The sequence below is a fragment of the Lepidochelys kempii genome, chromosome 3, assembly GCF_965140285.1.
Source record: "Lepidochelys kempii isolate rLepKem1 chromosome 3, rLepKem1.hap1, whole genome shotgun sequence".
NCBI lineage: Eukaryota > Metazoa > Chordata > Testudines > Cheloniidae > Lepidochelys > Lepidochelys kempii.
This window is the reverse complement of record NC_136382.1, coordinates 74,129,416-74,146,700: the sequence shown is the minus strand read 5'-3', so window position 1 is coordinate 74,146,700 and position 17,285 is coordinate 74,129,416. Positions and strand designations below refer to the sequence as shown.

Sequence of the window (17,285 nt, the reverse complement as noted above, 5' to 3'; positions counted from 1 at the left end):
ACTGTGTGACACTTCTGTTTGTTCCTCCTTGATGAAAACCCGTCCCCTTGGTTGACTCTAATTCCCTGTAAGCCACCCGCCCTGCCACCTTCGATCACAGCTTGCTTGCAAAGGAATTAAAGTCACTATCGTTTAAAAAACATGTATTCTTTATTAATTGATTATAAAAATAGGGAGATAACTCACAAGGTAGCCCGGGTGGGGTCTGGGAGGAAGGTAGGAGGGAAGGAAAAGGCCACTTTAAAACTTGTTGAATGCCAGCCTTCTGTTGCTTGGGCTGTCCACTGGGGTGGAGTGGTTGGGTGCCCAGAGCCTCCCACCCCGTGTTCTTGAGCGTCTGGGTGGGGAGGCTATGGAACTTGGGGAGGAGGGAGGGTGGTTAAGCAGGGGCTGCAGTGGCAGTCTGTGATCCTGCTGCCGTTCCTGAACCTCCACCAGACGCCGGAGCATGTCCGTTTGATCCCGCAGTATCCCCAACGTTTCCTCATGCCTCCTCTGATCTTCCTGCCGCCACCTCTCCTCACATTCATCGGCCACCATCCTGTACTCTGCTATTGTGTCCCTCCACACAGCTCTGTCAGTGCCGGACGACTGCATGAGCTCAGAGAACATGTCATTGCGCGTGCGGTTTTTTTTGCCACCTTATCTGAGATAGCCTCTGGGATGGAGGAGGGAAGCTTGAAACATTTGCAGCTGCTGGAGGAAAAAAAGGGAGTGAAGTATTTAAAAAGATACATTTTACAGAACAATGGCTATATTCTTTCACGGTGAACAACACTATTCACATTACATAGCACATGAGATTTTGGTACAAGGTCGCATTTTGCATCTTATATTGAGTGCCTGTGGCTTCGGTGTTAGAGGGCCGGGCAACAGAATTCGGCTTGCAGGCGGCCATGGTAAGCCATAGTCTTTCGGCTTCTGCAACCTTCATAACAGCAGCCCCCTCCTTTCCCATACCAAGCAAAGCCCGTTGAGCTGGCCATTTACTGCTGCAGTTTTCCTGTTAATGTGCAGCAGCAGAAACCAAACTAACTCCCTCCCGCCATCCAATTCTCTGGGATGATCGCTTTTCCCCTTCCCCCACCGTGTGGCTGGTATCAGGGAAGATCCCTGCTAGCCAAACGCTAACAGCTTAGCACCAATGCCCCCCCCCCCAAACCGTGTGGATAACTGTGGGGAGGATTTCTTTTCAGCCACAGGCAAACAGCCCAGTAGGACCGGGCACCTCTGAATGTCCCCTTAATCAAATTCCCCTTTTTCAACCAGGTTACCATGAACGATATCACTCTCCTGAGGATAACACAGAGAGATAAAGAATGGATGTTGCTTGAATGCCAGCAAACACTGGGACCATACACTGCCAGGCTTTGTCATGCAGTGATACCAGATTACTTGCTACTAGCATGGGTGTGGTAAAGTGTCCTACCATGGAGGACGGAATAAGGCTGCTCTCCCCAGAAACCTTCTGCAAAGGCTTTTAGAGTACCTCCAGGAGAGCTTCATGGAGATGTCCCTGGACGATTTCCGTTCCATCCCCAGACATGTTAACGGACTTTTCCAGTAGCAGTACTGGCCACAAATGCATTCCAAGTCCTCAGGGCTACTTAATCATTAAAAAACGCTTGCTTTTATAACATGTATTATATTTAAAAAGGTACACTCACCAGAGGTCCCTTCTCCGGCTTCATTGGATTGGGAGGGTATTTCAGTCAGGGTGATAAAAAGATCCTGGCTGTTGGGGAAAACGGTGTGCTGTGTGCTCTCCCCAAGCTCGTCCTCCTCCTCATCTTCCCCATCTGCAAAATCCTCAGCCATGGCAGAGAGTATCCCATCCTCAGAGTCCACGGACAGAGGTGGGATAGTGGTAGCGGCCCCCCCTAGAATTACATGCAGCTCAGCATAGAAGCGGCATGTCTGGGGCTCTGTCCCGGAGCATCCGTTTGATTCTTTGTTTTTCTGGTACGCTTGTCTGAGCTCCTTAAGTTTCACGCGGCACTGTGTTGCATCCCTGATGTAGCCTCTGTCCCTTATGGTCTCTGAGATTTTTTGAAATGTTTTGGCATTTCGTCTTTTGGAACATAGTTCTGATAGCACGGATTCCTCTCCCCACACAGCGATCAGACCCAGTATCTCCCCTTCGGTCCATGCTGGAGCTCTTTTTCGATTCTGGGACTGCATGGTCACCTGTGCTGATGAGCTCTGCATGCTCACCTGTGCTGATGAGCTCGCCTGGCCAAACAGGAAATGAGATTCAAAAGTTCCCAGGACTTTTCCTGTACACCTGGCCAATGCATCTGAGTTAAGAGTGCTGTCCAGAGCGGTCACAATGGTGCTCTGTGGGATAGCTCCCAGAGGCCAATACCTTTGAATTGCGTCCACACTAACCCTAATTCAAAATGGTGATGTCAATTTCAGCGCTAATCCCCTCGTTGGGGAGGAGTGCAGAAATCGGTTTTAAGAGCCCTTTATGTCGAAAAAATGGCTTCGTTGTGTGGTCGGGTGCAGAGTTAATTTGGATTTAATGCTGCTAAATCCGACATAAACTGGTAGTGTAGACCAGGCCTTACTCTCATTTATCTTAAGTCCCCGTTAGAAATGCTGTGCTAGAAATGCAAAGGTGCCTTCAAGATTTGCACCTGCTTTAATGTGCCTTTACACAGCCAACATATATAAAGGGACCCTTATGTAAAAGAGACACAAGACCAGTAATTGCAATTAAAATAAAGAGTAGACACCTTCGCTCTGAGATATAGATTTACAAAGACAAAGTGTTCAATATGCAAAATTCTTGCTGCATACAGCAAGTTCTCAAGCAATTCTAAAAAATAACAAAACTCTTCAAAACAAAATCAGCAAAATGGTCCATCAATCATGAGTAAGGCATCTGACAGTATTCAGACTACTTGAAAATCCTAAGTATGAAGACTTATTACCTTTGTTAAAAGATCATTTCTCTTGGGAAGAAAATATAGGACAGATAGATTTTACATCCATAAGGATAAGGAGACTTCCTAGGGAAAAAAAGAAGATAGATCTATCATTAGCAATCCTTGTTTGTGATCTCTGAATCCCTGAAGGTAAAAGCAATATTTTAAGAAAGGCAAATACTGTGACAATTTTATCATAAAAATTGTGTGAAGAAAAACAGAATAAACAAATAATACATCTCAATTGTCTTCCAGATGCAATATCTCAGACTGCATTTCTGTTACCAGTGCTAATATGTTTGGTGACCACTCTTGAACAAAGGTCACTCTTGCTGTTTCACTCAAAGAACAAAAGATACATTTGGCTAGCAAAACCAAAGGGAATACCGAAAGAAAGAACAGATAGAAGAGGAAGAGTGTGGCCCCTCTCTTTGGCCTGCCCACTCTCCAGTTGTAAAGGCGTATAAAGACAGAAAATGAGAGAAAGAAGAAGAAATAAAACCTTTGTAACATATAGTTTTCTGGGAGTGGGGGAATTTTAGGACTCCTTGTCTTAATCTATGAAACAGTGGATCAGATCCTCAGCTTGTGTAAATCAGTGTACCTCCATCAATACCCAGGATTTTCAGGGGATCTATCATGATTTACAACAGCTGAAGAGCTGGCTCATTATTTGTCTGAGTGAAAATTGTTTAAGTGAGATACCAAATTTACATTTGCCCATTTCATTGTGCCCAAAGGCCTCATACATGTCAGAACAGCAAACATAGTATCTATCTTTAAAAAGGGAGCAAAGGACCTGGGGAATTATAGCCTAATTTCGATGCCCTGAAAGACACGGGAACAAATGATTAAACTATTAATTTGTAAGCCCCTAGTAGATAATAGGGTTATAAGGAATAGCTAACATGGATTTTTCAAGAAAAAAACATGCCAAACCTACCCAATTTTCTTCTTTGACAGGGTTACTGTCCTAGTGGGTTGGGAGGGCGGGGGACAGGGGTGGGGGGACAGCGGACATGATATATCTTGATTTTACTAAGGCTTTTGACACAGTCCCACCTGATAGTCTTATAAACAAATTAGGGAAATGTGGGCTAAATTAAATTACTATAAGGTGGGTGCACAACTTGTTGAAAGACGGTAGAAAGTATATCTAGTGGGATTTCACAGGGGTGGGTCCTGGGTCCGATACTGTTCAATATTTTCATTAATGACTTGGATAATGGGATAGAGAGTATGCTTATAAAATTTGTGGATGACACCAAGCTGGAAGGGGTTGCAAACACTTTGCAGGATATGATTACAATTCAAAACAACCTTCACAAATTGAAGAATTGGTCTGAAATCAACTAGATGAAATTCAGTAAAGACAAGTACAGAGTACTTCACTTAGGAAGGAAAAACCAAACGCAGATCTACAAAAAGGGGAAACACTGACTATATGTTAGTACTTCTGAAAAGGATCTGGGGGTTACAGTGGATCACAAATTGAATATGAGTCAGCAATGTGATGCAGCTGTGAAAAAGAGTAATATAATTCTGGAGTGCATTAACAGCAGTGTCATATGTAAGACATGGAAGGTAACTGTACCTCTCTGCTCAGCACTGGGGAGTCCTCAGTTAGACTGCTGTCTCCAGTTCCAGGTGCCACACTTTAGGAACGATATGGATAAACCTGAGAGAATCTGAGCAGAGCAACAAAAATGATAAAAGGTTTAGCAAATCTGACCTATAAGGAAAGGTTAAAAAACTGGGCATGTTTAGTTTTGAGAAAAGAAGACCGAGGGGGATCTGATAATAGTTTTCAAATATGTTAGGGGCTGTTATGAAGAGGACAATGCTCAATTGTTCTCCATGTCCACTGAAGGTAGGACAAGAAGTAATGGGCTTAATCTGTAGCAAGGGATGTTTAGGTTAGATAGTAGGAAAAACTTTTTAACTACAAGGGCAGTTAAATTCTAGAATAGGCTTCCAAGGCAGGTAGTGGAATCCTCATCCGTGGAGGCTTTTAGGAACAGATTGGATAAACACCAGTCAGGGATGGTCTACGTTTATTTGGTTCTGCCTCAGTGGATGGGCTAAACTCTCTTAAGCCTTACATTTCTGTGATTCTATGAGAGATGAGGTGGGTGAGGTAATATATTTTACTGGACCACCTTCTGCTGGAGAGAGACAAACATTTGAGCCACACAGAGCTTTTCTTCAGATCTGGGAAGGGTACTCCCAGCATTACAGCAAAATGCAAGGTGGAATAGATTGTTTAGCATAAATAGTTAGCATATATTGTAAGGCACAATTCAAGGTAGAGTGGCCTGTTATCACCTCTGTAGTCAAATGACAAAAAGAGGGGGTTAGTGGGTTACAGATTGTTGTAATAAATCGTAAATCCAGTATCTCTGTTCAGTCCATGATTTTTCAGGGTGAATAAAGCACACCTCTGAGCGACATAAGTTTTGCTGGCATAAGCAGTAGTATAAAACTTCTCCCACCAACTGAGCTATTGCCATTGGGAGTGGTTTAATTATGTTGATGGGAGAGCTCTCTCCTGTTGGCATAAAGCGGCTACATGAAATCTTACAGTGGCACAGTTGCATCGGTACAGCTATGTCACTGTAAGCTCTCAAGTGAATACACAGCCTTAGTCTAGCAGAGTAATGAAGACGACAGGCTCATCTTTTGAAGGTGTTGTGCAGGTTTCCTTTGAGGATGGGGACTGATAGGTCAGATATAGATTGATCCCTTTGTAAAAAATGTGTTCACCCACAAGTGATAGGGTGTTTTGCTTTTATCATTTTCCTGGGCATCCAAACTGAGCATTGGCAGAAAAAGAGCTGGTATCTGCATGTATATAGTAACCATTTGTATACATCAATTGCCCATTTTCACTCATTCCAGTTGTGTGAGTACAAATTAGGTGCCAAATTTTGAAAAAATTGATACTGTATTTTTAGGCAGCACTTAGATACTAAGCGCTTTACTTTTTCTCTTTGCCTTGAAGATTGTGACACAGATCACCACACCATCCCTTGCGGATTAGGTCATACTTACATTACCTTAAATTTATGCTGCCATCCTTTTTTCTACATGTGTGAAGTCTGCACTACATTATAAGCTTGGGGCAGAGGCTATTAGTCTTCTTAACTGACTGTACAGCACAGAGCACTCTGTCAGAACTCAAATAATATTTTGCACTTATACAGTGCCTCAAGATGCTTTATAAACATTAATTAATATTAACAAGATTGAAGTTACAAAGTGATGGCAGTTTCACAATAATTAACTAAGTAATACATAACAACATGACACTTTTTTTGTAATCAGTTATTGTTTACCTCCATTCTCTTGTACTAATTTTCCAAGAGATGAAGCTCTCTCATTCATTCATTAATCTTTACAGGCCAAACTCTGAGGTAGCAAGAGAGGGTATAAATTCCATTGACCTGTGTTCATATGTTAGACAGAGACTGACTTTCTGTTAGTCTCTCATATTGCTTGAAATGCTCTTTAACATCTTATGGAGAACTTTAAAAAATATCCTCTTTAGAAATAATTTCCCCCATTTTTCTTTACTTCTTTTCCATTTAACATTTGTAGGAGCATAGGTGTAGCAACTGCAAGAAACTTGGAGGGAGGAACACAGATTGCAGAAGTAAACAATTTGGAGAATAAATCAGGGAGTCAGTCTGTGTACCCATGGTTTGAATGCCAGGTTCAGTGATAGCATCTCTGTAAATAGTTCTCATTATAAAAGGTAGTTTAGTTTTAGAAACATGGACTCCTTTCATTCTGTTACCCGACACATGGTACATGAAATAATAAGGCCCTCAAATTTGCTTTCACAAAAGAAAAAGAAAAACATTTCCATTGACTTCTGTGGAAGCAGTATTGGGCCTAAAATCATAGTCACTGCTTATGCTACAAATTCCCAATTTGTTGTCATAATCTGATGTTTGTGATATAACAGCAGAAGAGGATGATTAGGAATCTACAAACGAAGGATTATGAATTCAGTTGAGGAACAAGAGGGCATGCACCTGTGTCAGCAATGAGGGCCTGCAGCAGAGCCAGTCTCCAGGCTGTCTCATCGATAGAGCTAGCCTGTAGCAGGCTGCCTCATTAGCCATGCCACCTGATTGGCTGCAGAGCCAGCAACAACAGCTTGCTGGCTTCTTGATGCTCATAACCCATCACTACTGTGCCTGCTCCTATGTTACCTTGTTCCTGCTACTCCTGCTTTGCCTCTGTCCTGCCCCTGCCCTGTAGACCTTGTTGCCTGTTACCTGTTTGCTCCAGTTTCTGCCCTCCAGTTTGACCCTCAGCTGTGGCTCTAGGCTTGTCCCTCAGCTCTGGTATCCAGTTCCTAACTTCATGTTTTTCCCTTGGTTTTGGCTCCTGACTATGTCTCTGACCCTAGCCACTAGGCATGATGCTTGCTCTGACCACTAGGGTAGACTGCCCTTGATCCAGTCGGCTGGCAACGTGTTATGAATATTAATGCTCATCCCGGGCTTGCCTGAAACACATACTGCACTGGGACCTGCTGTGAAGGCAGCACAGAGTTATTCCCTGGCAAGGCGACAAGGCAATGATGAATCATGCCTCTTAGCTCAGCAGAGCTCTTCTGGTATCCCCCACTTACCTGAATACTCTTAAAATAGCAGTTTGCAACACAATTAGAGTTGGTCAGGAATTTTCTGTCAAAATAATTTTCAATGGAAAATGCACTTTCCACAACATTGAAAATTTCTGTGGAAAAATTGCAATTTTTATTACTTTCCATTTGTTTTCCATTGGAAAACAACAAAATATTTCTGTTTTGTGAACTGAACTGAAATGTTTTGTTTTGAGTCAGTTCAACCTTAAACTACATCTCCTGATGGTACAGCAAAGCTTCATGAGAGCTGTAGTTTGAGTGATTCTTGCCCCCATTGTCCCTCATAGGTCAGCTTTCCTGGCCATATTACATCTCCCATGATGCACATTGGTATCACCTCTGACTGTGCCACATAATGCATCATGGGAGTCATGTGACTACAATGCATCATGGGAGATGTAGTTCAGATGGGGAGTCCAGCTCATTGGGAAGAATGAGGGCATGAGGTGCTACAGCTCCAATGATGCAATGTGGTACCATAAGAAAATGCAATCTGAATGTTGAACTGACTCAAAACAAAACATTTCAACCATTTCTGAATCCATTTTTTTCTGATATTTTCAATGAATGAAAAAGTCAATATTTTGACTCTTCAACCTGATTTGGGATGAAAAAAATGTTGCAACTTCAACATTTCCCATGGAATGGGAATTCTGATGTCTACTTAGCTCTAGTTGCAATGTTTTGGTGGAATGTGAAACTGCTGCAAAAGTAACGTTGAAAAAGGGCATCTTAGCTCATAACAGTAATTAACTTAATAGTTTTCCCTTTAAATCGCTCCAACTCCATCCTAGTCTTCCACTTCCTTCCTAGTTGATGCATTTTGCAGGTAATTAGGGTTCTTCAAAAGTTTAACTTTCATCTAAGAAACTGAAGTAGAACAAATGGATTATCTCCCAATTCAGATTTATAAGTGAAAGTAAAACTTAGGTGATTTTAAGTGGATCCACTTCCGAAAGACTGCTGAGGGCAGTTACTGGACTGGAGCGAGAACACAGTGTTTTTCCTTTGAAATTTGCCTATTTGAGAAACATACTTGTGACCAAACTTCATAAGAAACCACTGCTTCCATATTGCATACTTTCCACTAGGCTTTAGAGGCAATTGCCTCTGAATTTGTACATTTACTTGAAATGATAAATGAGCTCCTGTGGCATATAAAATGATGTAAGAAACCTTTCTACAGGACAGTGTATGGCAAATAATTATTATTATATTATTACCAGTAACAAACAAATGTTAACAAACAGCACCATAAGTTGGAATTATGGTGTTAAAAAAGTTAAAAAACAGGCACAGTTTCTACACCAAAGAATTTACAATCTAAAGCTCCAAACCTGCAACTGGACCCACTCAAGAAGAACTTTGCAGATCCAATTGCAGGTTCAGGGTCTAAATAGAAAAGAGTGAATGGTCTGACAAGTTTGATTTTTGTTTTTTATGATTTAGAATCAAAGGAAAAATAAACTCCAAAAAACCCTTGATATCAGCTCACTCAAAAGCCTCAGAAATAAAGCAAATGAACTGAAGTTATATTATGCAACAAGGGACTATTGTGGGGCTATTACAATATTATCTAGAGAAATCAGAAAAGAGATTATTGCTTATATTGTATATATTAAGCTTATTAGGGTTTAGAGTTACTAAGATTGTTCTTCTGTCAGACTATAGAAGATAGGTCTGGTATACAGTAGCAGTTAGGGAGATGTCTCTGATTGGTAAAAGTCAATCTCTCTGACTTGCAGGATGTAACTGGCAACTGAATATAGGGTGTTGTAAAAGTTCCTCTTTCACAGTGCTCAAAAGCTAAGAAGCAGGATAGAAAGTTTTCAGAGTAACAGCCGTGTTAGTCTGTATTCGCAAAAAGAAAAGGAGTACTTGTGGCACCTTAGAGACTAACCAATTTATTTGAGCATAAGCTTTCGTGAGCTACAGCTCACTTCATCGGATGCAACTTCATTGGATGCATCCGATGAAGTGAGCTGTAGCTCACGAAAGCTTATGCTCAAATAAATTGGTTAGTCTCTAAGGTGCCACAAGTACGCCTTTTCTTTTTGAGGATAGAAAGTGTTTACCAGCCTTTTATAATCAGCAATTGGCTATAACCCAGAAGGAAAAAAAAGTGAATGAATCACTGAGGCATTAGCTGAGGAACAGTTACCCCACTGCAAGAGGTTCCCAAAATTATAAAAGTTTCTCATGCCTGTCCTTTTAAAAGAGCAATTAGTTTTAATAACTTTTGGCCTCTTCTAGGTAACTCTTTCACTTTAATTTTACTTTAAAGAAGGTGGTGAAAGGCCATTTGGCACCAGCCAATTTGTTTTACTCCAGCTGTCTGAGAGGATCACAGTTGCTTGGCAACTGAAGTCTCAGGCTTTCTCTCTGCCTGCACCAGGCTATGAAACTTAAGAGTTTTGGAGGCTTTGACTAGTGGTGTCAGCATAAAACTGAAATAACTTCAGGGTTTTTAAACTTATCTATCTTATCTCATCAATTGTTTTTACATAGTGCACAAATCCATGGGATCTTGGTGTAGATAATTTGTTGCTGTATTGTTGACCACGAGTGTAATTTGTGGAAAAATTGAAGCTTTCTGCCAAAAATGTCAAGTATCCTCAGATGCTCCCCATAAGGGGGAGGAAAAGAAGAGGTGCATTTCTCCCTTGTGCCAAAATCCTCACTGCTTCAAATGTGCTAAATTCTCCCAGGCTCCTCCCCATGCCTTCCCAGGTCAAAAAGATGCATCCGATGAAGTGAGCTGTAGCTCACGAAAGCTCATGCTCAAATAAATTGGTTAGTCTCTAAGGTGCCACAAGTACTCCTTTTCTTTTTACTGTAAGGAGAGTGATCAGACACCCATTTTTTCATGTTCTGTGTGTATATAAATCTCCTCACTGTATTTTCCACTGAATGCATCCGATGAAGTGAGCTGTAGTTCAAATAAATTGGTTAGTGTCTAAGGTGCCAGAAGTACTCCTTTTCTTTTTGCAAATACAGACTAACACGGCTGCTACTCTGAAACCTGTCAATATGTGAATAATGTATTTGACAAACTAATAACAAAATAAAAAAAATACAAGGAATAATGTGACTAGCTCTATATTTTGTGCCAAAATTGCCGAGGACCAGATATTGCCACCCTTAGTTTTGTAGTATCTTACTACTCAGACAGTACACCTGAAATCAGTGGGATTACTTGCAGAGTAAGGTGGGACTCAGCGTGAGGAATGATATCAGAGCAAGATCCTAAATTAAAACTACATAGCTTAATAGAACATAGCTAAAGGCTCTCTAGAATACTGTAAATGTCCAAGGATAACATTTATGGACACAAGCTAATATACATAGGGTATTCTGCTCCACTAAGGGATTATCATGTTTGGGAATGTTTCACTCTTCTCTTCAGATATTTTTTTGGATATCTCTATCCTTTCCCTTTAATCTCCCATGATGCACCACAGCCATGGAGTCCCCTCTCTAAGAAGTGAGAGACAGTGGTATAACATGGGAGATGTAGTCTGACCCAGAAGTCCAGCCTGTAGAAGAGAGTGGGAGCATGAGGTACTAAACCACAACTCCCATATGGCACGGTGGCAGAGTTTCTGAACTGAAATATTTCAGTTTTCAGCCAAAATATTTGTATTTGAATTTTTACTAAAAAATACTAAATTTGCTGTGAAAATTTTAGACAAAAACATTTTTTTGTATTTGTCAAAATTTTGTCCCAAAAACAAACACCATTTTCTGACCCGCTATAGCTGATGCACCTTGATCTTGGGGGATTGGGCATGTGCTATTCTTGTTTTCCCAGTCATTTCATGGAGAAGGATTGCTGGGATACTGGGGTAAACATCCTACCCCCTGGCTGATAAAATGACTGACAGTTAATGGGAAGAGGATAAGGCGGTGACAAATGGAGCACCTAGGACTCAGTGATAAGCAAGCAAGAGTACACATTCATGTGCATGAGGCCTCCATCTTTTCAACTGAATTAATCAAAGAACATCTTTAAAAGATGCAACATAGGAAACATAAGCACAGGTCAGTTTCTTGCAAATCTATTGGGACAAACATTCTGAATAATGCAAAACTATTTTCATTTCATAGAGGCTCTGGATTGTTAATGCAGTTTACAGAATGGTCATCTCCAGAGGCAAGTCCCCTGAATCATTACGTTGACATGCCTCTTAAAATAAATCAAATAGCTCCTTTTTTTCTTGACAAACTCTTCATCTTATCAGAGTGATCTGCTTTTGCTGCAGAGATTTCTCCGGCAGATCAGCTAGACAATGAGAACCCTTATAGTGGATGCATTTTGTTGAAGTATGTCATGGAAATACAAACATAAGGAGATAGGCTCTCTTTTCTTTCCCCTGAGGAGAGAGACAAAAATGCTGTTTTCCTAGTTACTGTCTTATCAAGCCATCTCACTGTGTGTGTGTGTGTGCATGTAAAATGATGATTAACAGCAACAAGAACATGTTGCCTTATTCTCTTTTAAGATAAGAAGTTTGATGTGCTACGAAATGTTCATTTGGCCTTTATTGTATTAGTCACTTGTAATACCAAAAAGATTCAATTGAATTTTAAAGGATATATTTAATAATACAGTGAATACACAAAAATATGTGCTAAAGAGTCTGACTTCGTAATCTACACCAAACCACACGAATTCTAGAGATCAAGAATTAGCACTGAAGTAAGCAAAACACTTGATTTGCCATCCACAATCAGGGAAATATTATTCTGGAGTGAGTCAGGAGTGTGCTGAATCTGTATCCCTAATATATTCATTGCAAGTTGTATTCTTCATTTGGATTCTATTTAGGTTTCTTGCAAGCAGCTTTCCAGATGTTGAAACAGATGAGCATCTATAACTCTAGGGACATAGAAGGTGAAATTTAACAAGGTTTGCGGTACTCTAGTTTGACAAGAGCTAGTGAGATGGACTTAATATGCCTTATATATAAGCACAGATCTCACTGTCAGTAGTATATAAATTTAGATGCTTATCCAAACCTTTACAGATTTTCTCCCTCCCTTTTCTCTCTCTCTAGTTTATTTTTCACCCTTTCCCCTCTTCCTAACCCAACCAGATCATGTCCCTTTGAGCCTCACTCCATCCTTCCCTTTCTGCTCAACTTCTCTGACTTTTATCCCCAGTCACTCCCAAGTGCCAGGTGATCCCCCGACTCCCATAATTTTCAGCCTTTCACTCTTTTTTCAGTGTAACTCTTCTGCCAGATGCTTACCAAAAGTAAAAAAGGCCAGGTTCAATATTAAAGTTGGTCAGAAAAATTCTGAAGAAAAAACTGTTTCGATCAGAACTTGCCAATTCAGGGAAATCAGCATGTTTTGCAGAAATGGAACCCAGGGAAGATTCAGACAGAACCCCAACTGCCAGGCAGGTTTCACTTGTAAACATCATTATATACCAGTTCTCCTGCCCAGCTCCTGGTCAGACTGCCTAATTGGCCCTGCTAGGGACCCCAGGGCTTCTAGGGGGCCACAGCTCAGGGCAGCCCTGCCATGCAGACTGCTTTTGAGTCAGGGCTCTATTCCCTTTTGCAGATAATTTCAAATTTTTTTATTTTTGTTCTTATTTGGAACAAAAACAGATTGTTGAAATATTGAAATCCTCTACGACATGGAATTACTTTTCTCCATCCAGCTCTACTCAATATAGCTCTGGTCTGTTGCGTTCAGATTAACTGCAGTGTTCAAACCTGTGCTCAAGAAAGTCTGAAGCTTCAGAGGTATTAATAAAGCTTCTGACCCAACTTGTACCCAGTAGAGAAAGCTAGGCTTGCTTTAAAAAAAAGATCACTATTTTCCTCAACATGAATATCACCAACAGGTCAGTCTGTTAGAAACCAAGAAAGGGGAACAAGAGTACTTAGTAACTCTGTAGGGAATAGTCTTGCAATAGCAGGGGGGTGGACATGTCAGTCACACTTTCAGTGTGGTTGTCTGTCCCACTCCAGTGGCTGAACTACACAGAAGTATATGAGTCTGTGACTGGTTCTGACCTACCAGCTCAGACAGCAGAGGCTCATGGTTTTAGATCCAGAGGTCCTGGGCTCATGCCTTGCCAATGACCTATCCAGTGGTGTCACATTACAAATGTGGTGGCCTGTATGGGGATTTAAGCTGTGATAGACATCTAAAGCTCAATTAAGATTCCTGGGCTAGAGGAAGTGCATAACCCATGCTTACACAATGTGGCTCTCTGTCGCCCTCTGGTGGCTAATCCACCTATAGAGTTTTATGAATATGCTTGCTATAGACTACAATATTTAAACTATGGAACCTGATTTCTTTAACTCAAGCAGCAGAGGTCATGTTTTTAGATCCAGAGATCAATCCCTAAAGATAACAACCCATACAGGGGTTTGGCATTGCAGACTGTGGCTAACTGACCTTTTCCATCTTATCTAATACCATACCATACCAGTCCAACATTTATGAGTTTGACACAGTGAGAGAACAAAGATTTCAGCTAGTTCAATTATTATAGGAACTAGCTCATCTATACTTATTTGTAACCTATGAATTTATTAATGGATCCCAAATTAGCCAATGACCTTCTGTGGCAGATCATAGAATCATAGAATATCAGGGTTGGAAGGGACCTCAGGAGGTCATCTAGTCCAACCCCCTGCTATTGTGCTATCAGATGGTGAATCACATCTGATTTCAAATGCATATATTAACATTTTAAAACACTTTTGGCTTTAACCAGTGAAACATAACAAGGATTTGTAAAAAAATCTGATGTTGTGAGTTTGAAAAGATCTTAAAATTCATTGTCTGTGAAATAATCTAGTCCTAGTATGCTATTAGAAAGGGCATAACAAGCTTCTGTTTGTTTTAGAATGATGTATGGTTTGTGATGTTGAAATTGCAGTCACAGACAAGTTACAATGATTTGCCTTGAGGATGATTTATGATTCACACTCTGGCAGGAATCATTTATCTCTTGCACATCTTGCTAGAAATCATATCCCTTGGCTTATACTTTCACCAGAAAAGATATTCTAGAGGTCGTCAAAACTTTGATCTGGAAAGATGGAACTTTACTCCCCACATCTTGTTCCTTTGGTGTGATAAAGGGTTTTGCTTTTCACATTGATGTGCACAGAAGAGGAGCTATTACTCTTTCCCACAGTCTAGGGCTCTTTTTTTTTTTTGTTCAGAGCTTAAGCAGCCTTCCCAAAATGTAGCACTAATACTCAGAGATAATAGTCAAAAGCCTAAATTATCCATCCCAAGCCAAAGGAGAGAATCAAACAGGCAAATCAAAATTAAGTTCCATGCAATACTTTGCCCCAAATACAGATTCTATTGAAATTAGATCAGAACAATAAACAATAATTAAGTAATTTAGAAACTCTTCAGGCTACAGGATACAAGTACTCTGTACTGTTTAATTATGTCATTACTTCCATTAGATCATGAACTATAGTGTCTAAGTGCTATAATGCATAACATGGTAGCCTAAGTTTCCACACAAGAGGGAACAGAGGAGAGGGGGAGATTCAACTCCAGCCAAATCTCCAATTCCTGCCCCTCCTGTACCTGTGTCTTCTCCAGGCATAGGAATGTGAATCTAAATTGTCTTTGGCCCTGAGCCTGCTGCCTGACAAGACTTGGATGCCATTTCTTTGACTTAAGTAGCCATTTCTTTGTATGAATCATGAGTGGCCTTCAAGTCTTGGGGCTGCCAGGAGACTACATCCCTGGATTGCCGCTGACTTTGCTCCAATTCCCCCTTGTGCACTGGGGTTCAGGGAATCCAAATGGAATAGAGCTATACAGTACCCATAAGGTGTGGAACCCCTGAGTGGTGTTGCTCAGTTCTGCCCCTCACTTTCCTGTGCAGCAAAACTGCAGCAGTTCTGATGTGTCAGAAGCCTGCAGAGGAAGGGACAGGGTTTGGCTTATGGTGACTTAGTGATTTTACCAGTAAACACCAAGGAATAACAAAATATTTATAGGCTTTTGTAGATTACTGTGTAATTACACTAAGCAGATCTAACAGTAATTGACAAATAAGCTTCAGCACTGTTTAGAAGACGGAAAAGTCATATATTGGTCTTGTAATCACCCAGCTACCACATGAAAATTAATTACCCTGTAACTATGTGATCAGTATTTGTGCCCCTTTAATTTGAAGTGCCACTTCAATTTTAAAATATGAAATTACTAAATCTCTCATGACAGTGGCTTGAATTTAAAGTAGTTACAGTAGTGCAGTAAAGCTGTTTAGAAAACAATGAAGCCACTGAATATTGAACATCCTGGTTAATTTTTTTTTCACACACATAAGAAAAAACCCCCAGCTGATGGAATATCACTGAGTGATCCTGACTGATGCCACCAATTACTTACTAGAAGCCCCAATCATTGGTGAAAGTCCCTCTGTGCTAGATCGTGTACAAACATAAAACAAAAAGACAGCCTCTTCCCTGAAGTACTTAAAACCTAAGTTAAGATCAGAGACTTTGGAGGGTCTGAAATGCAGATCTGGATCAAAATTTTGTGGCCCACCTCTAGTTTCTATAACTACAAAATTAAATGACACTCGAGGTCTTTTTCCCCCACGCTGGCTAATAGTCATGCCTTCACTGAAGCCCATCCTCAGTCTATTTTCTTATTCTGTGTTTTCTCTTGAATTTCTCTTATCACTGTGTATATTCTAGTATATGGAAAGAGCTATATGAATGGTATTATTCATTGTCTCCTTCTGAGCAGCTCATGAAGATGTCTATTCAAGTACATGTGCAAGGCCATAGTTTTTGTGCCCAAGGCAAGAAAGGCATTACAGTGCTGGGCAAGAAAGCCGAACTTTGTATGACTGTCCCTGGCTTGGGTTACAATGCAACAATCTTGAATATAGAATGATTGGCTGTAGTTCTGTAGCATGTGGATACTGGAGCTGCAGAGTCTGAAATGAAACCCTTTCTCTCCCTGCCATCCTCATTTTTTTTTCCACTCATTGTTCTACAGTCTCCACACTCAAGAGATTCCTGCCAAACAAGTTGCAGAGTTGGTGCTGCCAACTAAACAAGCACGTTGGGTCAAATACATCTTTAATTTAACACAAATGACTTTAATGGCATTACATCAGAGATTAGCTCATCTTGGTTAACTCCTTCCTGTCCTAAAATTTGACAGGATTTCAATGGGAGTTTTACTTAAGTGGGATTGCTGCGTGAAGCCCGTTTATTTAAACTGTATGTGAAATTAACAGACCCCTGCTCTGAAAACCTGAGTTACTAAATCATCAGTTTCTCAGCCTACCTTTCAAAGCTGGATTGCAGAACCTTGGTCTGTAAAAGCAAAATGCCATTCATTAACCATCTCTATGGTGAGGAAGTGGATTAAAATTACCTCTAAAATATGTAAAATAAATGGCATAGGGAATAATTCACTGAAGTGCAATCATGGCTTTTAAGTATAAACACTTTTGTTTGCTTGAAATTAGTGAGGCTGAAAGTTTGTGTAGCGATTTGAACACTTGGAAAATCACTTTGCTTGCTTAATTCTATCAGAAACTGACTAAATCAGAGAAGGACATTGGCCACAGTTTTGATTTTGAAATTTTGATTTCAAATGAAGGGATTTAGAGTGCTATATAGAATGCTAAACTATGCGGGCCAGATACTACCCTGGTGTAAATCCAGGGTCACTCTCTT

General features: G+C 40.6%; 1 pseudogene; it reads right to left on the bottom strand.

The window, feature by feature from the left end:
• Positions 1 to 229: 229 nt before the first annotated feature.
• LOC140908192 (uncharacterized) lies at positions 230 to 2,181 on the bottom strand (annotated as a pseudogene).
• Between the last annotated feature and the right edge of the window lie 15,104 nt (positions 2,182 to 17,285).